Here is a 10,969-nt window from a genome sequence, read left to right as displayed (position 1 = left end):
GGAGCTACCATGCTAGGCGCCAAGAGAGCCAGCCGAGTGGCCAACACCTTAGCATACAGCTTCGCATATACATTCAGCAATGACAGGGGTCTATATGAGCTGCACTCCTCCCTGGGCTTACCTGGCTTGGGGATAGTAACTATGAGTGCCTCCCTCATCGATTCCGAAAAGGGGGTGGTGATGAACAGATTGTCTGAATTAAGCAGACCACTCTTACCCAGTCCAAAGATCAGGGTTTGATCCATCACTGTTTTTTAGCTCACTGCACCATCCCAGCTCAGAACCTGGCTACATGCAAATTAGTCTGTTCCTGTCCCAGTGCATGATGGGAACAGGGCAAACCAAACTACCAAGCCAATTCTTATACTGGGAAGGAAACAAGCTACCGGGAACCGGTTTCTGGCACTTCAGCCGTCGTCGGCCGGCTTGCTTGAATCCTGATGGTGCAATGAGCAAGGTACTCACATCTGAGTATACCCTTCTACGCTTATGGTGGACAAAATGATTCAGAAAAGAGGGTGGTGATGAACAGAGTGTCTGAATTAAGCAGACCACTCTTACCCAGTCCAAAGATCAGGGCTTGATCCATCACCGTTTTTTAGCTCACTGCACCATCCCAGCTCAGAACCTGGCTACATGCAAATTAGTCTGTTCCTGTCCCAGTGCATGATGGGAACAGGGCAAACCAAACTACCAAGACAATTCTTATACTGGGAAGGAAACAAGCTACCGGGGACCGGTTTCTGGCATTTCAGCCGCCGTCGGCCCGGCTTGCTTGAATCCTGATGGTGCAATGAGCAAGGGACTCACATCTGAGTATACCCTTCCACGCTTGTGGTGGACAAAATGATTCAGAAAAGGGGGTGGTGATGAACAGAGTGTCTGAATTAAGCAGACCACTCTTACCCAGTCCAAAGATCAGGGCTTGATCCATCACCGTTTTTTAGCTCACTGCACCATCCCAGCTCAGAACCTGGCTGCATGCAAATTAGTCTGTTCCTGTCCCAGTGCATGATGGGAACAGGGCAAACCAAACTACAAAGCCAATTCTTATACTGGGAAGGAAACAAGCTACCGGGGACCGGTTTCTGGCATTTCAGCCATCGTCGGCCCGGCTTGCTTGAATCCTGATGGTGCAAAGAGCAAGGGACTCACATCTGAGTATACCCTTCCACACTTGTGGTGGACAAAATCATTCAGAAAAGGGGGTGGTGATGAACAGAGTGTCTGAATTAAGCAGACCACTCTTACACAGTCCAAAGATCAGGGCTTGATCCATCACCGTTTTTTAGCTCACTGCACCATCCCAGCTCAGAACCTGGCTACATGTAAATTAGTCTGTTCCTGTCCCAGTGCATGATGGGAACAGGGCAAACCAAACTACCAAGCCAATTCTTATACTGGGAAGGAAACAAGCTACCGGAGACCGGTTTCTGGCATTTCAGCCGTCGTCGGCCCGGCTTGCTTGAATCCTAATGGTGCAATGAGCAAGGGACTCATATCTGAGTATACCCTTCCACGCTTATGGTGGACAAAATGATTCAGAAAAGGGGGTGGTGATGAACAGAGTGTCTGAATTAAGCAGACCACTCTTACCCAGTCCAAAGATCAGGGCTTGATCCATCACCGTTTTTTAGCTCACTGCACCATCCCAGCTCAGAACCTGGCTACATGCAAATTAGTCTGTTCCTGTCCCAGTGCATGATGGGAACAGGGCAAACCAAACTACCAAGTCAATTCTTATACTGGGAAGGAAACAAGCTACCAGGGACCGGTTTCTGGCATTTCAGCCGTCGTCGGCCCGGCTTGCTTGAATCCTGATGGTGCAATGAGCAAGGGACTCACATCTGAGTATACCCTTCCACGCTTATGGTGGACAAAATGATTCAGAGAATCCCTCATCGATTCCGGCATGCATCCCTCGACACATATATCATCAAAAAGAGCCGACAAATGCGGCATCAGCTGGTCATTAAATATTTTGTAGAAACCTGCTGTCATCCCGTCCGCGCCAGGGGCGCTTCCAGACTTCATAGTCGCCAGGGCGTCAGTAATTTCATCTTTTTCAATTGGGAGCATGAGGAATTCCCTGTCTGCGTTCTTTAGCTGGGGGATGTTAATATGGCCTAGGTAATCCTCAATGTCGTCTTCAAGGTCCCCCCCTGAGTCGTGTACAGTTTCTTATAATAGGATTTAAAGGCAGTGGCTATGTCAACATGGTCAGTAAGTACTTCCCCAGTGTCAGACTTTAACTCTGTTATTTGTTGCCGTTGTCTCCCTCCCCCTATGATTCTGGCTAACAGCGCACTAGGACGATCACGCTCTCCGTATACCCTAGCCGTGGCATACTTGCCCATAGGTTTAACTTCCCTGTCAGCTTCATCGTGGAATTACGCTAGAAGCGTTTTTATTTCCTCGCTCACCTCATTGTCGGCTCTCTCTCCTTGTCTCTTTTCCAGGGCTTCTAGTTGCTTCTCAATTTCTGCCAATCGTGCCCGAATGGTTTTCAGTACGCCTGAGTGTTTGGACATCACCACTCCCCGTATATATACCTTGAAAGTCTCCCAGACAATCTGAAAACTCTCCACCGAGCCTATATTGGTTTCAAAGAATACCTCAATTGCCTCAGCGGTTTCCCCCCTGAACACCGGATCTAGTAAGGAATATGGCGGGAACCGCCAAGTGAATGGCGGAATGGACTTTCCCCTAGTTATCAGCTCTAAGAGTACAGGTGAGTGGTCTGAGAGCGTTCTAGGTAGTACACTACACCCACCAATCATGCCTAATTTGAATGCAGGGACTAGCCAATGATAAATCCTGGTATGTATGTCGTGGTACGCAGAGTAGTGGGTGTAGCCCCCCCTGTAGTGGATTGCGAGATCGCCAAGCGTCCTCCAGGCCCAGGCACGTCATCGAACCCTGCAATTCGACTGCGGCAGCCGCAGGTTTGCGGAAAGGGCCTGCAGATCTATCAAGGGCAGGGTCAAGAGTGAGATTCATGTCCCCCCCCCCCCCCACCACAGGTCGCTAGAGCCATAACGTCGAATTTTGCTCGCCAGGGTCTGATAAAATTCGGGGGAGTCTAAATTGGGACCATATGTGTTAACGATTACCAGTGACATGCCTAGACAAGTACATCTAGTGATAACGTATCTACCCTCCGTGTCTGCTTCTAGGGTTTGTTGTGTTAGTTTAGACTTTGGGTTAACCCATGTCATGACCACCCTGGCGTGCGTTGTGAATCCTGCTACTGCCACATTGCCCTCCAAGCCTCTACATTTCAGCATAGTACTATTGTTCGGTAGGTGCGTCTCTTGAATCAAGGCTAGGTCTACATAAGGATGCTGCAGGTAGCTGAGCACTTTGCGTACCTTCTTGTGGTCATTAAGACCCTGCACATTCCACGTGAGCGCTCTAAGCTTAGCAGGGTTCGTGTTCTCTATGCGGTCCGCCATAGCACTAGCATCACATCAATCGGGCGCGCGATGAATGTGCGTGGCATCAGGACGAGCAGTGTGGCGCGTTCCCCGCATACGTGGGCTGTATTGTAAGAAGCTGTGTCCAAATCTGGTTTCGAGGAGCTTGGTGCATCCGCACTTATACAATAGCATTTCCCCGGTCTCATGTACCTTCCCTCCCCCACCCACAGCAGACCAACCCCAACTTGGCCTAGCATGAAGAAACATCCCCCCACAAACAAACCCAAATACCCCAAACAGGCCCCATTTGGAACCCCTAGCGCTTTCAGCGCTGGGGCAGAGGTCGCCAGAAAAGCAGTTAACAACACTACACCAAAGTGTATGTCAATGTAGCCCCCAGCGCTATCACCCTCTTCTTGTCAGTCAACGTGAGCTTAAAGCATACTACAGTGGGTCTTCGAGCTGCCCCCTTCCACAGTTCTTTCCCATCCCCCAATAGCATTCAGGCAGATCAACAATATACATTGTACTAAATGTGGGAGCCACAACAGCTCCCGGTAGGTTGGAGTCTCTGGCTGGCAAACTGGCGAATGTATAATGGAAGGATCTCACCAAGTCTTAGGTCGGCAGTCCGCTCGTGGGCCCCCCTTTAGTCCTCGTGGTCCGCTGTAGTCCAGCGAGCAAAGGTCTCTGTCGAGTGGGCTCCAGCCACTACGCGGTTATCCAGCTTCACCACAGTTCCACCAGGGGAAAGACAACCATTGAAACGGCCAGTCTATTCCTGTTCGTCTAGATGACTGTTATTGTCCTGCTCTCCATTTTGGCTCCTGGGGCTACTCCTTCGTTCCTTAGACCATGCCTTTAAAGACTTTTGATGCCCTCTAGGGTCTGTAAAGAAGTGTGAATGCCCTTGTCTGTTGATCCGCAGCTTTGCCGGGTACAGCATGGCGTAATCAAGTCCCAGGTCGCGGAGTTGCTGCTTATATGGTCAAAGTGCCGCCGTTCCTCCTGTACTTTCGCAGTAAAGTCAGGGTATATGGAGATATCCATACTTTCGAACTGTAGTTTCCCTTTCTCACGGGCTACCCGCAATGCAGTGTCTCTGTGCCTATAAGTCAAAAGTTTTGCAATGATTGGTCTCGGGGGAGCTCCCGGGTGTGGGCGAGGACCCAACGTACGATGCGCTCTCTCCTCGATGAACATGGGCGAAAAGATGTCATCTCCCAGCAGGGTGGTCAGCAGTTTTTCCACGAACAGCTCCATTTTCCCGGTGTGAGTCGTTTTCATCTGCGCATCTTCGACATCGGTCAGGCGTCTCTCCGACATGTCGAGACTTTCCGCATGTTTGTCCACCCTCTCCGACATACGATCCATGCGGTACGTGAGGACGTCGATCTTAGTGCCTATCGACGCCATGCTGTCCTGGAGACCCTTCTCCATGGTCACTAGCAGGTCTTTAATATCTGAATATATTGAGCCCTCAAAGCTTTTATTTTGCTGCGTTGGCTCAGGCCCTTGAGGTTCCGGAGCTCTCGAACGCCGCTGTTCGAAAGGTAGTTTTGTCTGGGTCTTGTCGCCTTTCCCCATGTTGGCAAGCTAGGCCGCAGAGGCGTCAGGCCTCATAGCACGCGTTCAGGAGTATCCTGCGGTGTTGTAATCCGGCCACCGGCTCTGCTTCAGACTGCTCTGGTGAGTTTAATGGGGTCCCCACTCTCTATCCCCTGAGTATCTATTGTCCCAGCTCGTGATGCGGCGTAGATGGCTGCGTGCTTCTACTTAGCCCAGCTCTCTCCTCATCTGTCGGGCGCTACTCTTTCGCACTTCGCTTCTCAATGGGGAGAGCTGTGAAAGGGGGTTAATCAGTCTGCAGTGCCCTCCAATTGGGCGCCTAAATTGCCTATATGGTATGCAGGGGCCTCGGTGGTGCGTTTCGGTGCGTTCCGGATGAGCTGGGCCTCACTGTTTTATGACGCTCTCTGCCTCGCTCACCTGCATGCGCCCTGAGTAGGCCGGTGGTGAGGTACACTAGATGCCAGCAGCCGTTTCGAGCTTCGTTGTAGTTGCAGGTTCGGCCCCTCGTGTCGATGGCCGGGGGCTATCAGTTTCAAGGCCCTCCTTCGCTCCCAGCAGGGTTGACAGCCGCTTCAGAGCAGGCGCCCGATATATGGGTCCCGGCCAGCTCTCTGGGCTACAGTCGCTCACCGGCAGCCCAAGTGCTCACTGTTGCATTTCTTCCCCCTCGGGCAGTTTCCGTCCGCTGGGCCCGCTGGGTCCAAGGCCTCCGATCCGGCCGCACGTCAGGTGACGCACACCGGGTAGCAATCTAGGCCAGCCCGCGGCTCCGCGGCCCAGTCCGCCGGAGTGTCTATGTGTTTGCACGCCCTGTTCTGGCAGTCCGGCGTCTCCGCTGCTCCCCACACTGATGTCGGCTGTGGCAGGGGCGCTCGAGACACCTTTTTCAGCGCCAAGGCTCTGCTGATGTCAGGATTTTTAAGAAGGATCGTGGGTGACAGCGCGGAGCTCCTCTCTTAGGCGTCCGCCATCGGTGCTGGCAAGCTCCGCCCCCCAGATGGTAAGTACAATTATATATATATAATTATATCTACTTTTCCAAACTGTCTTTTCTTTTCGAAATGTCTTTTCCTTACTTTACTTCTGGAAACCTTATAGAATCATTCCACAATTGTCTCTCACTAAAACTCGATGCGACGTCTTCTCCTCTTCTTGGTTATTCAAGTCATAACCTCGAGAGGTCTATGAAGTATCCTGCTCTAGTAACTCTTTTCCTATTCTCTACACCAGGGTTCTTCAATCTGTGGGGCGCGCCCCCCTGGGGGGGCGTGGCGCCATCCCGGGGGGGCGTGGCGCCATCCCAGGGGGGGCGCGGGCTCCACTTCGATCTTCCCTTTGTGCCCGTTTCTTTGTCTGGGTGATTCTCCCAGGAGGGGGCCAATTCACGGAGTCGACAGCTTGCGAGGCAGGGGTCTCCTCTGCTAAAAACGAAAGCAAACAAACTGACACGCTTTCAGTTTTAGCAGAGGAGACCCCTTGCCTCCCACTGCAGCTGTCAGCTCTGTGAATTAACCCCCTCCTGGGAGAGTTAGCTCTTCCCAGAAGGGAGAGAAGGTTTCGCAGAGGTTTTGAGGCACGGGCAGGGTGGGCTCTGGTCCAGGGCCCCAGCCTTTCAAGGGGGTGGGAGTGAGGGGGAGTTGGGGGGGCGGGAGTCCTTCAGTTATTTTGGGAAGGGAGGGAGAGGTTGCAATCCGGGTTTGGGCCATGAATCGGGACAGTGGGCTCTGGTCTGCGGTCCTCAACTCATGAGGATCTTTGTGTGGGCACTCGGTGTTCAGGGATGTTGGTCTGCAGATTCGAATTTTAATCATAAAAAGATGTGAGGGTGGAGTGGTGGATGTATGGGTGGGGGGTGGATGGATGAGTGAGGGGATGGATGGATGGTGAGTGAAGGGGTGAATGGATGGTGGGAGAGAGGATGGATGCATGAGTGGAGGGATGGATGGGAGTGGATGATGTGTGTATGGTTGGAAGGGTAGATGGATGGGTGAAGGGGTGGATGGATCAGTGAAATGGTGGATGGATCGATGGGGGGGTGGATGGTGGACGAGTCGGTGGGTGGATGGATGAGAGAGGTGATGGATGGATTGATGTATTGATGGGTGAAGGGATGAATTAATGGATGGATGAGTGAAGGGGTGGGTGTGGGGATGGATGGGTGATTGAGGAGGGTGGATGGATGGGGGGATGGATGGAGGAGTGAAGGGGTGGATGAGTGGTCAATGGATGGATTCATGAGTGGATGGATGAGTGGGTGGATGGGTGAAGGGTGGATGGAGGGATGGGTGGCTGGGTGAGGGGGGAATGGAGAGAGAGGGGGAGGATGGATGGATGGATGGATGGATGAGTGATGACATGGATGAATGATTGGCAGAGTGGATGGGCAGGTGTGTGCATGGATGGGTGAGGAGAGGAGCATGGAGATGGATGAGTCAGAGAGTGCATGCATGAGTGGGGGGAGGGTGGAGAGCGGGATGGATGGGTGGATGGATGAGTGGGGGGTTGAGTGGGTGGACGGATGAGTGACTGGGTGGATGGATGAGTGGGTGGGGGGATGGCTGGATGGGTGAGAGGGTGGGTGGTTGGATGGATGAGTGGATGGATGGGTGGAGGAGTGGATGGATGGGTGGAGGAGTGGATGGATGGGTGGAAGAGTGGATGGATGAGTGGAGGAGTGGATGGATGAGTGGAGGAGTGGATGGATGAGTGGGAGGATAGCTTGGGTGAATGGTTGGATGGATGAGTGGGTGGATGGATGGGTGGAAGAGTGGATGGATAGGTGAGGGGATAGATTGGGTGAAGGGATGGATGGATGATGGATGGATGGATGGGTGAGGGGGTGGATGGAGGGATGAAGAGGTGAGATGATGGATGGAGGGATGGAAGGTGGATGGGTTTGCAAGTGGTGAAGGGGTTTGGATGTGGATGGGGCTCAGATGGAGGGACGGAATGAATGGCGGGGGAGTTGGTGGATAACAAGGTGTACATGATGGATGAGGAGGGTTGTGATGACTTCCTTTGCTTTCTTGGTGCCATGAGAGCTGTGGTTCAGAGTGGAAGGTATTTGAATTGTTTGGCTGCTCCCTTGCCTATGTGTTACTGTTCTGTATTCTATGTGTGCTCATGTGTGGGATCTATGCATCATGCGTGTGACATTTTGCGTGACGTCCAGCTGCTACTTGAATGCGGGGCCCCCATGGGCAAGGTCGGGTTCCATGTTTTGGGTTCCGCTTGGTGAAGCACCCATGGCGTGTTCCTTATAGTGGGTTCATCACGGCGGTTCTCCCTTTGGTTCACTTGTGCATGGTGCTTTACATTCTACATTGTATTTGTTTATTTGTTGGGGAGTTTGTGAGATTGGGTTCTCAGCACTTGCGGTGTTGAAGACTAGGTACCGTTTAGAAATGGATGTGGAGCACAGCCTGAGGATGGCAGTGGCAGGGATTCACCCACAGATTGAGAGTCTAGGTGTGGCTGGGCACCGACACACCCGTCACATTCATGTTGGTGGTGTTGTTGTTGATCTGTGTCCTGTGTAAGGCAGGGCATCCTAGTGGGGAGAATTTGCGCACATTTTGTCTTGGAGGATTTTTTTTGAGCTGTCTGGTATGCCTCTGTCGTTTCGTCACACCCACTCACAGGCCTGCAGTTTGCTAGGCACTCTTGTTGTGTTGAGCATTGTTTGCCGGATATGGCCCGTGGTGTGCGCGTGGCAGTCGATCATGTGGTGTGCCGGATTCCCGAGGTTTCTGTCGGGTGGTGGGGGGGCCCAACATCTGGGGGAATTCAGCTGGGGGGGCTCAACCTGGAAAAGTTTGAAGACCTCTGCTCTACACCTTGTAGCTAAAGATTTTACTGACTAAAATGTATTGCCCTTGGTTTCTTGACTCTATCGCTCTCACGTAACCGCTGTATTAAAATTCCAAAATTACATCCCAAAATCTTTAGCATGTACACTTAGCTTAATGTTCTTAGATAGTTCTCTCTCTCCGCAATGTCAAAACTCAGGTTTTCTCTTCAAATTCCTCCGAACAGCAGTACACGCTGGTGACTCCTCAAAATCCTCGTTGAAGTGCGCAGTTGACAGCCCGAGCGAGCGGCTTCACATCTGCACTCACTAGCGCGATGTTAACTAGACCGCTAACTCCAGTGAAGATCGAATGGCGGCCATCTTGGAATTCCGCGGCCAACCAACCGATAAATAACGCAGAGCCAGGCTGATCAAAGCCAGTGAAAAGACTCTTCGTAGCTGACTATAGCAAGGAAATGTAGGTAGGGGTCCACAATGGCCTGCACAATGTCTTAATCTAAGTTTGCTGCCTTGACTCCTGGCAGTTCTCTTTATTGTTTAATGGGTCGAGAAAACGCAAGAATATGAAAGTCCAATTGCACATTAATGAGGGTGTCCATCCTATTGCTCAAAGACAGAAACTAATTGCCTTTCACTTACAGGAAGCTGTTAAAAAGGAATTGGAATCTTTACTGAGGGCGGGCAGAGAACTCCGCTCCACCAGCGCATTGTGGAGAGTTTTGCCTACTCCGCACTCCGTTGAGAACACGAAGTGCAAGCAAAACTCAGAATCTGCAGCAGAGCGGAGTTAGCCAGCCCCCCCAACAAAAAAAGGCTCCCGCCTCCACCCCCTAATAAAATATATTAAAACACAAATTTAAAAAGAAAAAAGGCACTTACCTGTACTGTGGCGTTTTGAGGCTGCCCTCCTCCTCGCCGTGGTCTCTCTCCCGCAAACCCCTACGTTCCACATATGCCTCGCTAGAACTGCGCATGTGCAGTTCTCGCAAGATGTACTTGGGAAGTACGGGTTTCAGGGAGAGAGACCACAGCGAGGGGGAGGAGGAGGAGGGCAGCTCGGAGACCCCACAGTACAGCTAAGTGCCTTCTTTCTTTTTGCCTTCTTTCTTTTTACATTTTTGTTTAAATATTTTTTATTAGGGGGGGTGGAGGCGCAGAGCGGAGTTCCACTGAGTATTTTCCCAACTCCTTGGAACTCTACGTAGTGGCACTGCGCCAGCTCCGCCCTGGGTTAATCTTTACTCAAACACAATATAATTGAGCTTTCTACTGGTGCAACTCCATGGGTTTCTCCCATAGTGGTAGTACCCAAAAAGGTCAGTGAATGAGCTGCACGCATCTGCATGGATATGCGTCAAGCGAACAAGGCCATTGAAAGAGAACGACATCCAGGTCCACATATTGCCAACAAGATAACCAGCTCACCACCTCACTGAGTCAGAACCCTCCCACCAACACTACGAACCCCAATGAAGCAGCCCGCAACCTCACACAGTGGCTCACCAACTGCGCCGATGCCCTTGCACCACTGAAGAATCCTCCCAGCAGACCCGGCAGCAAGAAAGCCTCGTCGTTCACCAACGACCTCAAAAGCTCCAAGAAATCCTGCCGTACCTTCGAGAAAGCCTGGCGCCACGATCAGTCAACAGAAAACATGACAGTCCTCAATAACGCCATCCGCAAACACCACCAGCTGATCCGCACCACCAAAAGGACAGCATTCAGAGAACGACTGGATAACAAAACCCACAACAGCAAGGAACTCTTCAACATCGTTAAAGAGCTCTCCAACCCTAGCGGCAGCAACAACGACATAACGCCCTCACAAGACCTCTGCTACTCACTCGCCTGGTTCTTCCACAACAAGATCGCCGACATGCACAACAGCTTCGGTGCCCAGACCACGCATCCAACCACAGAACCTACGCCCCCCACCACCACCCTCTGCACCTGGACCCTCGTCAGCACTGAAGACACCACCCATGTGATGAACACCATCCACTCCGGCTCCCCAGCCGACCCCTGTCCACACCACATCTTTAACAAAGCCGACTCCATCATCGCACCCCAACTCCAGACCATCATTAACAACTCCTTCGCATCTGCCGCCTTTCCAGAGAGCTGAAAGCATGCGGAGATCAGCTCCCTCCTGAAGAAACCCACCGCA

Source organism: Lissotriton vulgaris, chromosome 2_1 (genome assembly GCF_964263255.1).
Source record: "Lissotriton vulgaris chromosome 2_1, aLisVul1.2, whole genome shotgun sequence".
Classification (NCBI taxonomy): Eukaryota; Metazoa; Chordata; class Amphibia; order Caudata; family Salamandridae; genus Lissotriton; species Lissotriton vulgaris.
Note: the sequence above shows the minus strand (reverse complement) of the source record.